The sequence below is a fragment of the Hylobates moloch genome, unplaced genomic scaffold (genome assembly GCF_009828535.3).
Source record: "Hylobates moloch isolate HMO894 unplaced genomic scaffold, HMol_V3 SCAFFOLD_22, whole genome shotgun sequence".
Classification (NCBI taxonomy): Eukaryota; Metazoa; Chordata; class Mammalia; order Primates; family Hylobatidae; genus Hylobates; species Hylobates moloch.
In genome coordinates, this window is record NW_026652297.1 from 23,750,666 (window position 1) to 23,773,068 (window position 22,403).

Here is a 22,403-nt window from a genome sequence, read left to right on the forward strand (position 1 = left end):
ACTCATTATGATATGCAACACTAGCTGCTAAAACAGACACCAAAATTTCAGTGGTATAACACAATGAAAGTTTATTTATTTTTTGCTCCAGTGGAGTCTGATGCAAATGTTCCTGATTGTCAAATATCTTATCCATGGGCCCAACAAAAGACTTAATGGCCCTACTTCATATCATACAAAAAATTAGATGCAGGTGGATTGTGGATACCAATGTGATAGTTAAAATAAGAAAGCTTCTAGAACCAGTGTTGTCCAATGGATTTAGTTGCACTGGTGGAAACATCACTGTCACCAGCCACTGGCCACATACTGCTATGGACCACTTGAAATATGGCTTGTGCAACTGAAAAAGTTAGATTTTTATTTTATTTAATTTTTATTAACCTAAATTTAAATAGTCACATGTGGCTACTGGCAACACCAGTGAATGGCACAGTTCTAGAAGATAATGTAGGACAGTATGTTCATGAAACTAGGGTAGATAAAGCTTTCTTAAACAGGCTGCAAAGAGGACTAACCATAAAGAAAAAGACTGATACACTGGACTTCTTTAAATGAAGAATTTCTGCTCATTAGAAGACATACTAAGAAGGTCAAAGGTAATGTAAAATTGCAATGCAACATATGGCAAAGAATCATACCCAAATATATTTAAAATCCTATAAATCCAATAAAATCTAATAAAAAGGTAGCATAACCTAATTTTAAAATGACAAAAGATTTGAACATACTTTATAAAAAATTATCTAAATGGTCGGGTGCTTAACATTAATTTGTCATCAGGTAAAGCAAATTAAAACTACAGTGAGATACCACATATCCATCCAAATGGATAAAAACAAAACAAAACAAAACAAGAACTGACAATGAAAATGCTCGCAAGGACAATTGGAACTCTCATTCACTGCTAGTGGATATGTAAATTAGTGAAACCACTTTGGAAAACTGGCAATTTTTAATCAAGTTTAACATTCACTTATGGCCAACATTTTTACTTCCTGGCATATATATCAAGGAGAAATGGGTGCATGTCTGCACCTAGAGATATGAACTAGAATATTTATAGCAGCAAACTCAAATGTCCCTCAAAGGTAAAATGAATGAATAAATTGTGATGTATGTATGCATGTGAAAGTGTGTGTATGCATATGATGGAATACTCCACAGTAACAAATATACACAATCACAGGAATGAATCTCATAAATAGAAATTGAAGTAAAAGAAACCAGATGCAAGAAAGCACAGTTAATAATTTACCTAAATAAAATTTACAAAATAGGCCAAAGCACTTTGGAAGGCTGAGGTGGGCGGATCACGAGCCCTGGAGATCGAGACCATCCTGGCTAACACGGTGAAACCTCGTCTCTACTAAAAATACAAAAAATTAGCTGGGTGTGGTGGCGGGTGCCTTTAGTCCCAGCTACTCAGGAGGCTGAGGCAGGAGAATGGTGTGAACCCGGGAGGCGGAGCTTGCAGTGAGCCGAGATCGCACCACTGCACTCCAGCCTGGGCGACAGAGCGAGACTCCATCTTAAAAAAAAGAAAAAAAAAATAGGCCAAAGTAATCTATAGTGATAAAAGTCTGAATAGCACTTTGTGTGTGCATGGTGTGGCAGTGGGTAAAGGTAGAGGCATAGGGAGGCATCTGAGTGCTAGTAATTTCTATTTCTTAATCTTGATGGTGGTTAATCAGGTATGATTACATGGTAAAAACACTTTGAGCTGCACCTTTATAGTTTGTGCACTTTTCTGTCTGCATGCTATATGTCAACAAAATACTTACTTTAAAAAAAACTCTATTAAAATGTATGAAGCAGGTCAAAGCGTGATAGCAAGAACCTTAAAGTGTGAATGACGAAGAAGGTCTAGATCAATCATAAAAGATTTTATTTTCGTTTGTATGGCATGTTGCATGGCAAAGTAATGAACTAGAGATTGGGACACTTCATATCTGCATCTGATTTCTTACCTCTCAGAGATGGATTTGCCGTTTTATATATTTGTATGTATAGAGTGTTCATTTATCCATTTAATGAATGTTATTGAGCATCTCTACTATGTGTCAGGTTCTAGTTTGGAGGTGCTATGTTGGAGTAGCCAGTTTCTTAATTATTCAGAGATGAACAAATTGGTTGATGAAACTTTTGAACTTTCCAGTATCTCTTCCCCTTTCCTGGCAGCCCCTAAGGTTTCCTCTGGCTGCAACAGTGTATGGAATTCTATGTGGTTACATTAAGGCAAATCCAGTATGTTAGTTAGTATCCAATATGATTAATTCAAAGTTTCTAGATGAATGATTCTGTAGCTGAATCTGTGAACTCTTGTGGACAGAGGCTTTGCCTGTTTCTCCTATGAGTCCCTATGCGTAGAACAGCACCAGCATAGAGGTGAACTCAGCAAAAGATAGAAGGTGCGGAAAATGAAAGACTCTACCATTACCAAGCTAGCTAATGGCAGTTATCTGCTTTCATTCCAGTGTAGTTTTCCTTTTCACTCAAGGGGGAAAACATTTCTGGATTTTTATAACTCAACAAATAGTGAAGTGTAATGACAGCAATCTTCCTCACCAAAGTTCAGATGTAGACACTGGCTACCTGATTCCCAATTTCATCAACTTTTAAAAAAATCTCTCTATAACACAGCTGTCCCTTAATAGCTTCCGGGGAATATTCTGTGGATTAAACAATTTCTCCCCTAAAGCGTGGACTCCTTATGTCAAAGACTGGTAGTATACTGATAATGGGTAACACTGGTATTTACCCATTCCTCCATGCCAGGTTAATAAAGAGGTACAGTCTGACTTCCCTTTTGAATGATCTGGGATCTTTATCAAGTGAGTTCATAAAGGGGATGGAGAAGTGTGTACTTTTGTCCTTAAGGAAGAGAGATGTGGAATCAGATTTTCAAATGTGCTGTTTTCGTGTCGTTTTTACTTAACCTTTAAGATGCTCTTCCTGGGAACACTGGAGACTTGCTTCTGATGATCTCAGTTCCTTTGAATTCTTTGATGTTTTGTTTTCTCTGCCTGAAGTATTTTACTGCGGTGCTAGTAAAACCACAGAGAACATATAACTGAACGGCTGTCCCTTGCAAGCCCCGTGGATGTGGTGGTGGCAGGAACAATTCTTGGCTTTGCCCCGAGATATTGGAGCTCATTGGAAGAAGTTAAAATGCTAGCTGCCTGAAGGCTCCTTTTTGTTTTCCTAGGTGTATAGGCAGGATGATAGGGTTGGATTAGTCAGTTTATGAATTATTCAGAGATGGATTAGCCAGCTGATGGATTATTCAGGCCTGTGTTCCTTTTCCATTTCTCTTACCCTGCCAGGCTCCTGTTCATTCCATTCCAACCTGGCTGTTCTCAAGGGCATTAGAAGAAGCAAGAAAAGAAGATATGGTGACCAGTGGTTCACAGCAATGCCCAGAGGAGTTAAAATTGGTCTGATGAAGAGTGTCTAGCCCTGCAGGGTTGGGAGATAGGAAGAAGGATGTTGCAGAAATTCAGCAGCCTGGGTGTCAAGGCACATAAATCAAGAAGGCCACTTTGGGGAGCAAATCAAGAAACCAAGTTGACACCCAGATATGGATAGTGAGTAAAGCTACTGTTAAGTGAAATATGCAGGACTTTGGGACGTGGGTACCCATCCCAAGCACACTTTTCAGCTAGGTTAAATTTAGGCTTTCTAACGGGCATCTGAGGCCTATTAGTTTATTCTAAAATTAAAATATGAAGAGTGTCTAGTATATGCTAGGCATCTTATAAACTGTATTAGGATTGCTTTTAACTGCAAGTTATGAGTCAATTAATGGTTAAATATAACAGACGCTTTTGAAGTAAGGAGTCCAGTGTTGATATAGCACTCCAGAGATGTCATGAAAGATCCATGCGTTTCCAATTTTTGTTATACTGCTATCCTAAGCATGTTTTTGATGTTTTTATATGATTAGAAATGGCTGCGGAAGCTCAAAATATATCATGGAAGGTGGGGGTATGGGGGAGGCAAAAGGGCTTTCTACTCCCATTGCTTGCTCTTTCATTAAAGAGGCAAATCTTCTGGAACTCACAATCAGCATTTCTCTTAAATCTCATTGGCCACATGTTCCTAGACTAACAGCTAGGAAAAGGGAAAGGAAGTCTCATTGTTGGCTTGGAACAATCAAAGTAATTGTCCAGGTCTAGGATCATGACCAGCATGAACAGAATAGGAAATTTTCTAGCAAAGAATAAAGGGAAAGTAAAAATTGGGTAGATAACCAATAGTACCTACTACTTATTTATTTGCTCATGATCTGAGTGGGCTAAGTCTACTGAGTGAAGACCCTTAAGTGTCTGCAAAAATAGGGAAGGCAAAGATGGGACTGTCACTTGTGTTTCGACTGGTAGCAACCCCAGTGGCCCAGTGAGCAATGTCTGGGTGGTCAAGGCTCCAAGCTTCTCATTCTCAGTCCTAACTATGTGGCTTATTTTTATTGTTATTAACAATTTAACTCTTGGTGACATTGTTGTCTCATTTTTAGAATGGAACAAAGTTCATGACACAGGAGTTTTAATAAATTGACATTTTTGTAAGTATTTGAGATTAGAAGTTATTGGTGAACATTGATGGAAGATTTTTGTGAATCAATTTCTTGACTTTAAGTGCCTATCTCTTTGACTTTAGCTATATTAAAGATCCTGGAAGGTGTGCTTTATAAAAAATATACATACATTTAACATATTCATATGAACTGAGGCTCAGGATCAAAATATAGTCTGTTTCATTAATTCCCATCACAATTCAGAACTTATGATACATAGTTTAAAATTATTTTTAAAAAATAAAGTTAAAAAATGTGTGCATCAAATACAATATTAATAGAGTGAAAAGACAATCTGCAGGACAGGAGAAAATATTTTCAAATTGTATACCTGATAATGAATGAATTTTCTGAATATATACAGAACTCTTAAAACTGAGCAACAAGAAACCCCAAACCACCTGATTCAGATCTGGGCAAAGACTTTAATAGAAATTCCTCCAAAGAAGATATACAAATAGCCAATAGGTACAAGAACATGATGTCACTAATCATTAGGGAAATGCTTATCAAAACCAAAAGATACCACCTCTCACACCCATTAGAATGGCTATTACTACAACACACACACACACACACACACACACACACACACACACACACAAGTGTTGGTGAGGATGTGGAGAAATTAGAACTCTGTGTACTCTTGGTTGGGATACAAAATGGTGCAGCCTCTGTGTGAAAGAGTATGATGAATCCTCAATTAAATATGTAATTACCATATGATCCAGCAATTCCACTTCTGAATATATACCCCAAAGAAATGAAAACAAAGTCCTGAAAAGATATTTGTACATCCTTGCTCATAGCAGCATTATTTGCAATAGCTAAAATGTGGGAGCAACAAATTGTTCATTGATGGATGAATAAATAAGCAAAATGTAGTATAGAAATGGAATGGAGTATTATTTAGCCCTAAAAAGGAGGGAAATTATGACATATCCTACAAAAAGGATGAACCTCAATGACACTATGTTAAGTGAAATAAGCCAGGCACATAAAGACAAACAGTGTATGATTCCCTTACGTAAAGTGCTTAGAGTGGTCAAAATTGTAGAGACAGACAGTAGAATGGCAGTTGCCAGAGGAAGTGGCAGGGGAAATGAGGAGTTATTGTTTAATGGGTATACAGTTTCAGTTTTATGAGATGAAAATAATTATTGAGATGGATAGTGGTAATGGTTACACATTATGAATAAATTCAATAGTATTGAGTTGTACAGTTAATAATGGCTAAGATGGTACATTTTATGTGTATTTTAACAAAATAAAAAATTAGAAAAAAATAAACGTAAGTACCTAACTTAAATATGGATAGCTTAAGAGTATCACTGGTAGTTTCTCCTTGGCCTAACCATCCATATATAGAATTTCCCTGTGGCTTTATTGCTGCAGCTTGGATATTTAAATTAGGATCTGTGTTTTCCCACTAAGTCAACTGTTCGTCTCATGCTCCTTATCAGTTTATTGTAGCACTGTGTACCAAGTTGTTTAGTTTTGAAAATTATGGTTATTCTTGATGACTTTCCTTTCACCACATTTAATCAGGTGTCAAAACTTTTCAGTTTTACCTTTAACAGTTCTAACACTTGTTCTTTTTTGTTTGTCTTTGAGGCTAGCAGTCTATCCATAAAAATGGTGGTAATAGGCCGGGCGCGGTGGCTCACGCTTGTAATCCTAGCACTTTGGGAGTCCGAGGCGGGCGGATCACGAGGTCAGGAGATCGAGACCACAGTGAAACCCCGTCTCTACTAAAAATACACACAAAAAAAAACTAGCCAGGCGTGGTGGCGGGCGCCTGTAGTCCCAGCTACTTGGAAAGGCTGAGGCAGGAAAATGGCGTGAACCCAGGAGGCGGAGCTTGCAGTGAGCCGAGATCGTGCCACTGCACTCCAGCCTGGGCGACAGAGCGAGACTCCATCTCAAAAACAAAAACAAAAACAAAGACAAACAAACAAAAAAAATGGCGGTAATAATGATTTTCTCTAGGGGACTTTTCTTGTCTTTGGAGGGCTTTTCTGAATTTTCCAATTTTTTTACAATTAATTATCACCAGAAAAAAAGAATATAAAAATGTAATAAAAGCTGTTATTGAGTAGTTAATTTGGTTATTCTCTTTTTTTTTTATTATTATACTTTAGGTTTTAGGGTACATGTGCACAATGTGCAGGTTTGTTACATATGTATCCATGTGCCATGTTGATTTCCTGCACCCATTAGCTCGTCATTTAGCATTAGGTATATCTCCTAATGCTGTCCCCGCCCCCCCCACCCCCCACCCCACAACAGTACCCGGAATGTGATGTTCCCCTTCCTGTGTCCATGAGTTCTCATTGTTCAATTCCCACCTATGAGTGAGAACATGCGGTGTTTGGTTTTTTGTCCTTGCGATAGTTTACTGAGAATGATGTTTTCCAGTTTCATCCATGTCCCTACAAAGGACACGACCTCATCATTTTTTATGGCTGCATAGTATTCCATGGTGTATATGTGCCACATTTTCTTAGTCCAGTCTATTCTTGTTGGACATTTGGGTTGGTTCCAAGTCTTTGCTATTGTGAATAGTGCCGCAATAAACATACGTGTGCATGTGTCTTTATAGCAGCATGATTTATACTCCTTTGGGTATATACCCAGTAATGGGATGGCTGGGTCAAATGGTATTTCTAGTTCTAGATCCCTGAGGAATCGCCCCACTGACTTCCACAATGGTTGAACTAGTTTACAGTCCCACCAACAGTGTAAAAGTGTTCCTATTTCTCCACATCCTCTCCAGCACCTGTTGTTTCCTGATTTTTTAATGATGGCCATTCTAACTGGTGTGAGATGGTATCTCACTGTGGTTTTGATTTGCATTTCTCTGATGGCCAGTGATGATGAGCATTTCTTCATGTGTTTTCTGGCTGCATAAATGTCTTCTTTTGAGAAGTGTCTGTTCATGTCCTTTGCCCACTTTTTGATGGGGTTGTTTGTTTTTTTCTTGTAAATTTGTTTGAGTTCATTGTAGATTCTGGATATTAGCCCTTTGTCAGATGAGTAGGTTGCAAAAATTTTCTCCCATTCTGTAGGTTGCCTGTTCACTCTGATGGTAGTTTCTTTTGCTGTGCAGAAGCTCTTTAGTTTAATTAGATCCCATTCGTCAATTTTGGCTTTTGTTGCCATTGCTTTTGGTGTTTTAGACATGAAGTCCTTGCCCACGCCTGTGGCCTGAATGGTATTGCCTAGGTTTTCTTGTAGGATTTTAATGGTTTTAGGTCTAACATTTAAGTCTTTAATCCATCTTGAATTAATTTTTGTATAAGGTGTAAGGAAGGGATCCAGTTTCAGCTTTCTACATATGGCTAGCCAGTTTTCCCAGCACCATTTATTAAATAGGGAATCCTTTCCCCATTTCTTGTTTTTGTCAGGTTTGTCAAAGATCAAATAGTTGTAGATATGCGGCATCATTTCTGAGGGCTCTGTTCTGAATTTGGTTATTCTCAATGCCCTTTATCTAATTCATTGATGTGAACTCTTTCTCAATATATGGTGTATGTGTCTATCTGTCAGAATCTTCTGGAGACCCAGATCCTTATTAACATTGCACAGAGTCTAGACATTCTATAATGTTCATTGACTTAAATTTAGATGATGTTTCTGGAGAAGGTAGGAACCACACAAAATTTTGTTTTTCATGAGGCTGTTCATAAGGTTAAAAATTAAGTAAAACAAATCCTCAAAATGTCAATCCTCAAAAATCCTCAAAATTTCAAATGGCAGAAAATAAGAAAATGTGAAGAGGGACAGAGTGAGCTCCCCCAACCAGTGACTGCCAGCTTTCTTTGAAAGTTACCATCAAGCTTTGACATCATTTCAAGAATTTACCTTATTCTCTGTTGATTTCTTCAACTTTTAGTTTAATTTTCTTTTGTACATCATTTTGCTAACTTTTCTTTCTTCCTTTCAACATTAAGTTGAAACTTACCATTATGTGTCTAGGCAGTAAGTTTCAGAGCAGTTGGGCATTGGAATATTACAACATTCAGAGTAATTTATTCTAGACCATTAGTATATACTGTGTATCTATTTAGCCTAAAAGTTTGACAAAGTTTATGACAGTGGCTGAGGAAGACGAATCCCTATGGAAGGAAGAAAAGAAATTTCATTCTAGCTGGCTATACTAGATGGCATTTTGATTTCCTACTAAGCTCCCCAAATACTGGCAAGTAATGATTTTGGTATAAATTGTACACTTTGATATGTACAAAGTTATGGAGCATTTTATATGAAGTAATAATATTAAGTAATTTGATTGAACTAATGACCTTTTAATCTGATATCTGACAAAATAAGCAACACAAAATATGACACATTTGCCCATTATGGACTTAAATTCTGGAACAGTCCAAATTTCCATTTTTACTGATCTTTGTAGATCTTTGAATAACTTTACTAACAATCAGGAAACTTTCAACCTTCAGCTTACGAATTGCATGGCCACTTCTAGATAGATTGCTTAAATCCTAGTTATTCTTATTAACTGACAATAACTGTATCTAATTTTTAAAGTAAAAGTTCATTTCTTGTTTAATTTTCTTTGAAGCATAATCATTCTTGTTATAAGTTGTGTTCAGGGACACACCTCTTGATAGATGATTAAATGTCTCTCCTATCCTTGGATCCTCTCTCCACTTCTTAACTTCCATTATATCAGAATTGTTCCCATCAGATGAGTAGCTTTAAATAACAATGCTTATATATTTCACTGGGAATTTAACACCTTTAAAAAAAGGTGCTGGTGTAATCAATCAATACAAATAACCAAAAAGGAAAAAAACCCCAACTAATCTTGATTACATGCTTTTAAATATTTTTAAACACTCAAGCTACCTGCTTTTAAAGAATCACAGAAAAATGGAATATAACTTGGCTGTGCACTGATTTGTATAGGCAGTCCAGTAGACAGAGCGAGGGTGCAAGCTTCTCTATTACTTTAAGTCTTTGAGAATTTTGGTGAGCCTATGATTGGATATAGTGATATAGACTGAATAATCTTCATTTGAATTCAAATGAATCTCCAGCAGTTTTCTTCCTTCCACTATGATGAAAATAGTTACAGTTAAATCAGTTGGTTCCTACAACCTTAGAACAATTGCAAGAGCATTTATACAATTCAGCAAAATGGAAGGGAATGAGAGGCAACATTGTCTAATATATACACTCAAAATATCTTTTCTTCTCTATGGTACAGACATTTGTAGACACACACATTCATTTGCTTTGCTTATTCTTTTTAATAATAATAACTAACACTTACATAGTCATTACTAAGTGCCAGATACCATTTTAAAACAGTTACATAGTATTGATTAATTATCTTCACAACAATCCAATAAGGTAAGTCTTATTATCCTTCCACTTTACAGAGGCAGAACTGAGGCAAAGAGATGTTAAGTTACATCCTCAAGGTCATATGGATGGCGAGTAGCAAGTGGAATTAAATCCAGGTCTCTATATTAGAATCCATGCTCTTATGTGTTGATATATTTCTCTCTGCTTATATTATAGACTTCTTGAGGGTAAAGACTTTCTTATTCGGTGACAGAGGAGACATGACTCTGGTTTCAGAGGCAGACAGACATGAATTAGAATTCTAAGACTTCATAAGTTGACTTAGACAAATTATCAGCACACATACAAATAGTGGTGTGCTGTTAATTGACTCTCCAAAAAAAAAAACACTAAGCCCTAATTTATACTTTCTGCTGATTTCCATGGTGTAAATACTCTTGACATGACCAATTTCAAGTTGCCAGTGATTTAGCAACAGGCTTGCAAAATTTCTGAAATTTCAATAATCAGTGAGATGGCTCCAACACAGCGCTGATGGAGGATGGGTAACTTGTCAGTCTTGTTTAAACTCCTGGGTCATCAGCACTAGAATAGCACTTGGCATGTGGTGGTTGCTCATTCATATTTATTAAACGAATGAATGAGAATGTCCCTTATACTCCTTTTACTCGCAGTTTACCGTATTAGTAAAATATTCATACTTGTAGGTAGGTTGTTGAATGTCTTAAATATTAACTAAAAAAAAAAATGTCTGCAAAAAGCCTACCAACATGCTTGGCACTTAATGGAACTCACAGGTTAATTTTTATCCTTTGGAATTCTCTCTTGTCTTTAAACTGCCTTCTATCTAGCAGGTTAAGTACTAAATGAATGAATGAATAAATGAGTGAATGAATGAAATTAGTAAAAAGCATCAGTTTCAAATGAACATGCTTGTTATAAATTGTGTTCAGTGGAATAGAGAATCTAGAAATGAGGCGGCACACCTACAGCCATCTGATCTTTGACAAAGTAGAGAAAAATAAGAAATGGGGAAAGGACACCCTATTCAATAAATGATGCCAGGATAGCTGGCTAACCATATGCAGAAGAATGAAACTGAATTCCTACCTTTCACCATACACAAAAATTAACTCAAAGTGAATTAAAGATTTAAATATAAGACCTCAAACTATAAGAATACAGTGGGGTGCAGTGGCTCATGCCTGTAATCCCAGCACTTTGGGAGGCTGAAGCAGGAGGATCACTTGAGCCCAGAAGTTTGAGACTAGCCTGGGTAACACAGTGAAATCCTGTCTCTACCAAACAAACAAACAAACAAACAAAAAACAGCCTAGTGTGGTGGTATGTGCCTGTAGCCCCAGCTACTTGGGAGTCTGAGGTGGGAGGATGACTGGAGCCTGGAAGGTAGAGGCTGCAATGAACAATGATTATGCCACTACACTCTAGCCTGGGCGACACAGGGAGAAGCTGTCTCAAACAAAAACAAAAGCAAAATCAAAAACAAACAAAAAACAAAACCAGAAAAACCTATAAAAATCTTATGACAAAACCTAGAAACACCATTCTGGACATCAGCCTTGGGAAATAATTTATGACTAAGTCCTCAAAAGCAATTGCAATAAAAATAAAAATTGACAAGTGGAATCTAATTAAATTAAAGAGCTTCTGCACAACAAAAGAAACTATCAACAGAATAAACACACAAGAATATGGGAATGACTCATCCTTCTTCCATTCTACAGAATGGGAGAAAATATTTGCAAACTATGCATCTGACAAAGACCTAATATCCAGAATCTATAAGGAACTTAAATATTTCAACAAGCAAAAACCAAACAACTCCGTGAAAAAGTGGGAAAAAGACATGAACAGACATTTCTCAAAAGAAGACATACAAGCAACTAATAAACATGTGAAAAAATGCTCAGCATCACTAATCAGAGAAATGCAAATCAAACCACAATAAGATATCATCTCATTCCAGTCAGAATGGCTATTACAAAACAAAAAACAAAAAAAAACCCCCAAAACCGAAAACCAGATGCTGGTGAGGCTACAGAGAAAAGAGAATGCTTATACACTGCTGATGGGAATGTAAATTAGTTCAGCCACCATGGAAAGCAATTTGGAGATTTTTCAAAGAACCTAGAACTATCATTCAACCCATCAATGCCATTACTGGAGATATAGCCACAAGAAAATTACTAATTATACAAAAGACACCTGCACTCATATGCTCATTGCAGCACTATTCATAACAGCAAAGACATGGAATCAACCTAGGTGTCCAACAATGGTGAATCGGCTAAAGAAAAAGTAGTACATATATACGTGGAATATTATGCAGCCATAAAAAATGAATGAAACCATGTCCTTTGCATTATCCCAAGTGAATTAATGCAGGATCAGGAAAGAAAATACTGCATGTTCTCACTTATAAGTGAGAGCCAAACACTGCATATGCATGGAGATAATAACAATAGACACATGGAACTAATAGAGTGGGGAATGAGGGAAGGGGTCAAGGGCTGAAAAAATTTCCTGTTGGGTACTATGCTCATCACTACCTGGATAACAGGAACCAATTGTACCCCAAACCTCAGCATCATACAATATACCCATGTAACAAACTTGCCTATGTACCACCTGAATCTAAAATAAAAGTTGAAATTATAAAATAAGATAAAAGTGTAAAAAATAACTTGTGTTCAGGAACTCACATCTTCATACATAATTGTTTCTGATATCCTTAGATCTGAACTTTCCTTCTTAACTTTCCTCATAGGAGAAGTATTACCATCAGATGAGTAGGCAGGGTCAATTTTAGTCTTTATTAATGTGTAATGGATATAAATATGTGACAGAATTTACACTTTTGTGACTTCCCCATACTTATAAGGGGCTTTCTTGACTTAGCACAGGGATGTGAATCCAAATGTCTACAGAAGCCAAGCTATTATTAATGTAAATGATTGAAATGTGCTCAATGTCAAGACAACAGGGAATGATTGGCATTTAGGTAAACTGGAGATCCCACACCCAGCATATGGACACACAAATTTAAATATTTTTATACTTCTGTGTGAGCCAAACAAAACAAGTCTTGGGCTGGGTTTGGCTCATGGGTCCACAGTATTTAACCTTTGCCTTTGTAATGGCAAAAATCATGAACTGGAGCCAACACTGGTTTGATTTGATATCTAGTTTTTCTGCTTAACAGCTGGTAGCCCTAGCAAGTTATTTAACTACGCTGCAAAATCCCAGAGGTCGCTATGATCCCCAGAGGAGGAGGCTCTGGGTGAGATTGGGAGCAAGTGCAGGCATACCTGAGATTAAATGTTAATCCTCAGATAAATCACAGGGCAAGGGAGTCAGGGACCATTTTACTTGCCTCTTTTCCTTCCTGATATAGGACAGGAGAAAGAATTCTCCATCTTATTACTGGAGACCTCCTAGTACAATAACTGATTCTCAATTTTGACTGCCCATTGGAATCACCTGTGGAGCTTAAAACTATTGATTCCTGAATTCTAAGCCTAGATACTTTGATGTAATTGATCAGGAGTATGGTCATCATCAGGTGATTCTAATGTGCAGCCAGGGTTAAGAAACATATAAATTATTAATTATATGTTTATATTGTATTAATTATATGCTAAAAGATGCAATGAAGAAAAAAATTATGATTTTCAGTGACATTATGCGAATTGTTTTATGTACCATTGTAGCTTGCGATTTTCTTTGACAAGTGAATGCACGAAAGCTATTTCCACTGAACTTTCAAATATTTTTAAAAACAGCCATAAAATATCCAAACTGCTTTCTGTTAAAAAAGGGAATTCTGCCTTCATGGGACATGTAGAATTACGTGTGATTGTTCCTTTAAGATGTGAATATTCCATCAATTATCTCTTGCTCCCTGAATTCTGCCTTGCCCTCTATACGAACTCCCACCACGAAAAAGCTTAAATGTTTCACCTAATTCGCCATGCGGCTGCTTACCTATTTAGGTTAGGGTACAAGAGTTGATGAGAAATTCTTTGGGAGCCAAGCACAAGTTTTTGCTTTCAACTATTTATAGCAATCAGCTGGCTTTTCCAGTCCCTCATTAGATCAATCATGGCCATTGTCTTACAGTTGAGTGGGAAATCGTTACAGGTGGAAGAAGGCACGATGCCTCTAATTCAGCAGAGGCCCCCCCTAACAGGAAAGCTGCAAGGAATTACAATAAATAGGAGACTTGTCAGGGGAATGGGGTTGCTTCCAAGACAGAATTTCTGAAGACTCTCTGGATTCTGGGTTGAGCATAAAATAAAACGTAGAGAGAAATTGCAACAAACCTACATATACATAAGAGAAGACCACCCTTTTTATCAGGCACAAAGTCTGGTGTTGGACTTTCAGCATTAGCTGAAATGCCACTTGGTACTGACACACTCACATTTGGCAGGGGCTTATCTTTTCTACAGGCCATTTATTTGGGAATGGGTTTTACAGGTGGCTCTGCTGTGGGGTCCAAATCCTGGGCTTATGTAGCGTAGTGTGCTGCACATCTTTGCGGCTGAATCAAGTGTCACATGGTATGGGCTGTTGCTGGCCAACAATTTGGGAAGTTCTTTTACCCTCTCTTTGCTTTTTCCCTGGCCTGTTGAGCAACGATAGTCAAAGGCCAGCTGAACCCATCATGAGTGGGAGGCAAAAGAGAAATTGGTGGTGTCCAGATTTTTTCTTGGGCCTGTATGTGGGCTCTGGGGTGACCCTGGGAGCAGGTGGGACTAATTTGGCACCCTTCCCAATAAAACCTGCCTCAAAAAATCAGTTTATTTGAAGGAGTTAACGAAAGTACTAGATATTTTTTACCCACTGGCAGAGGGAAAACTAGTGCACACGTCTGAATAAATAACTGAAAATGGCTTCTCACTGTTCAGGAAGTACAATCAATTTGAAATTAGGATTATGGAAACATCTGCGAAAATTCAAGTGTCATCTCAATTTGGGCTCATTCAGATCCTGTATTTTTCAACTTCCCAAGCAGTGCATTTAAAATCTAATCCTAATTAACACACATAGTTTAATTATAGCCAACAAAATATTCTACAAAAATTGTGTGTGCTGGTTGGGGGGATGGTTGGGGAGGGAGGAGGCGAGGGGGAAGCCAGACAAATGTTCCCTGATTGTAAAAATTCTTGTTTGGTTAATAATATAAATCCCCAAGATTTTAAACACACACTGAAGTTTGCTTAACATGAATCAAAGTAACATAAAAAAGCATGGAGCCTGAATTCTGTTCTAGTTCTACTTTTTGCTTTCTTCCTATTTCTTGTTAACCTGGAAAGAACAAAGCACTTGTTCATTTGGCTCTGTTACTCACTTTTGTGAAGACCTTTGTTGCTTTGTTTATTTTCTTTCTCTGATCAGAAGATAAACCTTTATGGTTGTGTGTGAGTACAAATAAAGGAATAAATCTACTTGCATAAAGCAAACTTTATGGTCTGTTGTTTTAGTGATGAGAAACACCTCTAAGGATTTGAAGGTTTAACTGAGAGGCACACCAATACGTTTTGATGCTTTATTGGAACCTCATCCTAATCAACCAAAACACAGCAATCAACCATCTTGCAGAATTATTGAAGCTTTTCCCCTCTCAAACCTGGCATAAGTGGAATGTGCAAAGGGAAAATAAATTTTAAGAAAACAAAACAAAAATCAAGTAAACAAGAGGGAAAAAGTCCCCATTTAGAACCTCAAAAGTCATTTTAACTAAAATTAACCCTGAGAGAAAGCTCAAAAATTCAAGTAGACTTACTCTTGGTCATTTTATATTATTATTTTGGTCAATAATAAGTCTAAGATAAAAAGTAAGATTTTCTTATTTTCTTACGCATTTTGCTCCTCCGTCTCGTAGGTTAAAATACAGGGGACTGACTTCTGTTCTAGATTCTGTTAGCAGAATTTTATTGTACTGTTATTGTTGGAAAACGAAAAACAATAAAAGAAAAAAGTAAAATTCTGAAAATTTTACTGTGGTGTTTGCTGTTAATTAAATTTGACCCTCTGTTAGTATTAAACTAGTCTATATTTCTGAAGATAAGGAGGTGATATTTCTTCTTAGATTAACATTACTGCGATTTCCCGCATATAAGCCCAGTCTTGAAGACAAAATTCATTTGCTTCAGTACTTAATGGTCTACACATTTTCTTTGTCTATAAATCAATTCCATTCCTTTATTCATCATGATTTCCAAAAATTTATAACAATGGAGGCAGTTCGTAGTTGGCTAATAGTAATGAGTTAGTTACAGAGAATGTGCTATGATATTTTGTGGAAAAGAACCCTAAATTTCTCTGCAGAATCCAGTGGCTCAGACAGGCCTTAATCATAGGAATGTCAGATATTTCCATACTTACAGAATAAAATTTATAGACTAGAATAAATCTTGAAAAGCTGTCTACGGTGTAAATTTTGATTAAATTTTACCTATTGACCTATTGTGTAGTAAATATTTGTAATTTTTTGCCAATTCTTTTTCTCATTTTCTTTTTCTTTCTCTCTCATTGTCTCATCTCTTTTTTCTAGTGTCTTGCTCTCCAAACTCCATGAACAAGGGACTACTAATTTCTAGCTCTGTCATAGAGCCTAGCAAAGGGTCTCTCACATAATAACCAAAATATACAAATTGAAAGAATGAATGAATTTTACCATTTATTAATTTCCATGATGAAATTAGAGATATGACTTCTGTCTGGAGGCTATAGAATCAATCATAATAATTTAATGACAGAAAAGTTAGAAAACTATTACAAGTCATTTAACAAAATAACGTTTTATAATAGTAGATTATAATATGTTTTTATAATATAATTATATAATGTGATTATATAATAACAGTAGCGTAATGGTCAAAGCAAGTCTCATGGTAAGAATGAAAAAACTGTAAGGGATTTAGAGCTCAGGAATTGGAATCAGAACACCTGGATCCAAATTCTACGGCTTCCTCTTCACAGCTGTGTGGCCGATCTATCTGCTTAACCTCTGTAAGTCTTGATGTCTTCATCTATAACATGGATTTTGGAATTTAGTAAGAATTCAGTAAGATAGTGCTTTTTAAGTTCTCAACAAAGTACCTGGAAATTAGTTAAGGATAATAAATTGAAGTAATTATTACTAGCTAGGAATGTTTTTATTTTTGGCACAATAACTTAAGGATCTGAAGAAGAAAATACCCACAAAAACTGAACTGTACAGAACACCATGGATTAAAATGCCCCAGACTCTTTCAAACTCCTTCCAGATATTCTGTGGCAGAAAGGTCTATGATCTCCCTGGATTCTGGGCCCTGTCTTCTGGTATAATGTGGAAGTTCTTGGCTTGTGGAAAGAAACACGTTGTTCTGGGCTGAGGAGTAGAAGTACAGAGGGGCAGAAATGCAACTACAAATTAAGGAAAACAGAAAAGTGGAGTCTCAAATTTCCAACCTTCCATAGTTAATATATATCCAAATACTTTCCCAAAGTTTTTGACTCCCAATGTGATGAGAACAGAAAGCACGCTGTACCCAAGAAGGTAAAGTTTATCAGGCATTCTGTTATTGTGCTGACCAGAAATTAGTGCTCACATCCTAAAAATTATTGTAGAAATAAGATTAAGAATATATTTATAAGACAAAAACTAATAAGAATAATTAATTATCCATTTTGCATTAAAATTGAGTCATGACACTAAAGCTATATTTTTAGTTATGGAAATTGTAAAACAGATACATACAAAATTGGAGTCATGAGAATGAATTTTAGTACTATGGCTAACCTAAAAATAAGCATGATAATTTTGCTATCAACATATTTATGTGCAATTATAGGTGGAGTGGGCAGGGCTGATCAAAGATTATGAGCATAAATAGGTCACGTGATCAAAAGATTAAAGATGGGTGGCAAAGACAGTGTATTCTATTCCCAATAGAAAAGACATGGAATCAACCTAAATGCCCATCAGTGGTAGACTGGATAAAGAAAATATACATATACACAACGGAATATTATGCAGCCATGAAAAAGAATGAGATCATGTCCTTTGCAGGGACATGGATGGAGCTGGAGGCCATTATCCTCACCAAACACAGGAGCAGAAAACCAAATACCACATGTTCTCACTTTAAGTGGGAGCTAAATGATGAGAACACATGGACACATAGATGGGAACAACACACACTGGGGCCTATTGGAGGGTGGAAGGTGGAAGGAAGGAGAGGATTAGGAAAAATAACTAATGGCTACTAGGCTTAATACCTTGGTGATGACATAATCTATACAACAAACCCCTATGGGGCAAGTTTACCTATATAACAAACTTGCACACACACTCCTGAACTTAAAGGTTAAAAAAAAAAAAAAGACAGTGTATTAAGGAAAAAGGTAGAAGGGGTATGGAGTTGAATGTAGGAGGGTAGTAGAAGCATTTGGAACTTTTAATGGTGCCCTTATTTTTGTGTTTAGGGGGCTATAATAGAGGATTAGAAGAAACGCTAAATATTGAATTTTCTTATTTTAAAGCCAAAATGTCATAAATATCATAAACACAAAATACAATGTGTGTCAGGTAGAGTCAGCTGGAGATAGAACATGGCTTGGAAATGAAGCATTCCACTTATGTAGATCCACTGAGGTGGCTACCTGCTTTATGGTTTAATTTCATCTGTGGCTGTACAATTGCCACTAGTTTTGTTCCATGGCCATAGATGATAAATATAAAGGCAGAAATGCCTGCTGCAAGAGGAGAAAAGATATTCTCTTTCCAAGAAATTTAAAGTATTAGTTGAGCTACTTAGAGGAAGATGCTTTGGAGCTATTGTTTCATTATCAATGTCCTGTTGCATGGGTCTGCTTTCATCCCAAGGCATTATTTAACTCTTCCTTAGTTCTAGGAGCAATCTAGTACTTTTCTAATAAATATTTCCCCTTCTTTACATTAGCTCACCAGCAATTACCCACTACCCAGAAGACCTTATGTGATTTATCATCCATGTCTTTCTGTTCCCCAGTGATGGTGGCTGAAGGTTAAGGGGATTGGACAGCTAAGTACAAAGAAGTTGTTGGTCATATAGAACAAGTTATCCCATGATTTACAAAAGACAAACAAATTTTGCAGCAGCTCATTTCAATTTCCAAGCTTGGGGAAAATTAAGCCATATGTAGTGATTAACTAAGCAGGCTCTGGAGTTTGAATCTTGCTTCTCCTTTACTATGGGACCTAAGCTATTTAAGCTCTCTAGGTGCTTAGTTTCCCTATCTGACAAAAGGGAAATAATGTGGGTTTGTGAGGATTAAATGAAGAGTAGGACATAAAGCACTTAGCTTAATATGGTACTTATTAACAGCTCAGTAAATGTGGTGTTTTTTGTTGTCTTATATTATTATGAGATATTCCTTAAAACAGGTAGCATAAACATTGCTTTTTCCGTTTTATATTTTCAAAAGTTGAGGCTCTCAAAGATTAAATGGTCAACATCATACAATGATAGAGCCAGGGCCATATTCCAACATTTTGATGTCATTCACAAATATTTACTGAGCGTCTACAATGTACAGGCATACCTCAGAAATATTGTAGGTTCAGTTTTAGACCACAGAAATAAAGTGAATATTGCCATTAATTGAGTCACACAAGTTTTTTGGCTTCCCAATACTTATAAAAGTTATGTTTACCCTGTACCGTAGTCTGTTAAGTGTGCAATAGCGTTATGTCTAAAAAATCGATGTACATTCCTTAATTTAAAATACTTTCTTGTTAACGCTAATGATCATCTTATCCTTCAGCAAGTTGTAATCGTTTTGTTACGGAGGGTCTTACCTTAGTGTTGATGGCTTCTGACTAATCAGGGTGGTGTTAGCTGAAGTTTGGGTGACTGTCACAATTTCTTAAAATAAGAGAACAATAAAATGTGCTGCATGAATTGACTCTTCCTTTCATGAAAAATTTCTCTGTAGCATGCAATGCTGTTTGATAGCATTTAACCTACAGTAGAATTTCTTTCAAAATTAGAGTCAATCCTCTTAAACCATGCTGCTGTTTTATCTACTACGTTTACATAATGTTTTAAATGCTTTCATTTCAACAATCTTCACAGGATCTTCACCAGGAGTAGATCCCATCTCAAGAAATCACTTTGTTTTCTCATCCATAAGAAGCAACTCCTCATCTATTTAAGTTTTATCATGAGATTGCAGCAATTCAGTCACATCTTCAGGCTCCACTTCTAATTCTAGTTCTCTTGCAATTTCCACACCATTTGCATGCAGTTACTTTTTCCACTGAAGTCTTGGTCTTGAACCCCTCCAAGTCATCCATGAGGACTGAAATAAACTTTTTCAAACTCCTGTGAATGTTGATATTTTGACTGCTTCTCCTGAATCACAAATGTTCTTAGTAGTACCTAGAATACTGAGTCCTTTCCAGAAGTTTTAAATTTATTTTGCTCAGATGGATCAGGTGAACACTGTCTTTGGGACCTATTTAAATTTTATTATTGTCTTATTTTAAGAAATTGCAACAACCACCCCAAGGAACCCTACAAAATGTGTTTCTTCAATAATAAGACTTGAAAATTGAAATTACTTTTTGATCTATGGCCTGCAGAATAGAATTTGTGTTAGTAGGCATGGAAACCAAGTTAAAATCCTTCTACATCTTCACCAGAGCTCTTGGGTGACCAGCTGCATTGTCAATGAGTAGTACTATTTTGAAAGGAATCTTCCTTTTTCTGACCAGCAGTTCCCAACAGTGGGCTTAAAATATTCAGTAAACCATGCTGTAAACTGATGTGCTATCATAGAGGCTTTGTTGTTCCATTTATAGAGCACAGGCAGAGCCTATTTAGCATATTTCTTAAGTGCCTTATGATTTTAGGAATGGTAAATGAGCATTTGGTTCAACTTAAAATCACCAGTTGCATTAGGCCCTAACAAGAGGGCTAGCCTGTCTTCTGAAACTTTGAGGCCAGGCATTGAATTCTCCTCTTTAGCTATGAAAGTCCTAGATGGCAACTTCTTCTGATAGAAGGCTGTTTCATCCACTTTGAAAATCTGTTTCCTGATGCAGCCATCTTCATTAATTATCTTAACTACATCTTTTGGATAACATGCTGCAGCTTCTCCGTCAGCACTTGCTGCTTCATCTTGTACTCTCATGTTACAGAGATGGCCTCTTTCCTTAAACTTTATGAACCAACCTCTGTTAGCTTTAAACTCTTCTGTAGCTTTCTAATCTTCCTCTTCCTTAATAGAATTAAAGAGAGTTTGAATATTGCTTTGGATTAGGCTTTGGCTTAAGGAAACGTTGTGGCTGGCTTGATCTTCTATCAATATCACTAAAATGTTCTCCAGATCAGCAGTAAGGCTGTTTTGCTTCTTATCATTCTCGTGTTCACTGGTATAGTACTTTCAATTTTCTTCAAGAATTTTTTCCTTGCATTCACAACTTGGCTAACCTTGTGGCACAAGAGACCCAGCTTTTGGCCTGTCTTGGATTTCAACATGCTTTCTTCACTAAGCTTGATCATTTCTAGCTTTTGACTTAAGTGAGAGACGGGTAACTCTTCTTTTTACTTTAACACTTAAAGGCCATTATAGGATTATTAATTTGCCTTATTTCAATATTGTTGTGTCTCAGTGAATAGGGAGGGCCAAGGAGAGGGAAAGAGATGGTAGAACAGCTGGATGGTGGAGCAGTCAGAACACACACAACATATATAGTTTGTTTGCCATTTCATATGGACATAGTTCATGGCACCCTGAAACAATTAGAGTAGTAACATCAAAGATCACTGATCATAGATCACCATACCAAATTTAATAATCATTTAAAAGTTTGAGATATTGTGAGAATTACAAAAATGTGACACAGAGACAGGAAATGAGCATATGCTGTAGGAAAAATGGTGCCAGTAGACTTGCTTGACTTGTGTTACCACAAACCTTCAATTTGTAAAAAAAACAGAATATTTGCAAAGTGCAGTAAAGTGAGGCACAATAAAATCAGGTATGTTTGTCCTAGGCCTTGGGAATACAGGCTCTCTCCTTCATAAAACTTACAGTCTAAGGCAGAGATCAACAAAAAACCACCTGTTGGGCAAATGCAGCTTCTTTTCTGCCTTTGTAAATAACGATTTAATTGAACACAGCCAACTTCATTCATTGTCTGTGGTTCTTTCCCTCTACAATGGTAGAGTTGAGCAGTTAGTGCAGATTACAACAAAGCTTAAAAATTTACTATCTGATCCTTTACAAAAGAGTTTGTCAAGCTCTTATCTAGTAGATTTATGACTTACTTTTCTAGAAATGTTTTTCTTTAATAGTAAAGGACTAATTAGGACATGAATAAAAATTACTGCAGAATGGGAACAAGTTTTACCCTTTATAGCTTCCATTATTTCCCTATGCAACTTCTTCCCTCACTTTCTAAGAGAAAGATGATCTTTTTGCAACTACAGGACTTTGT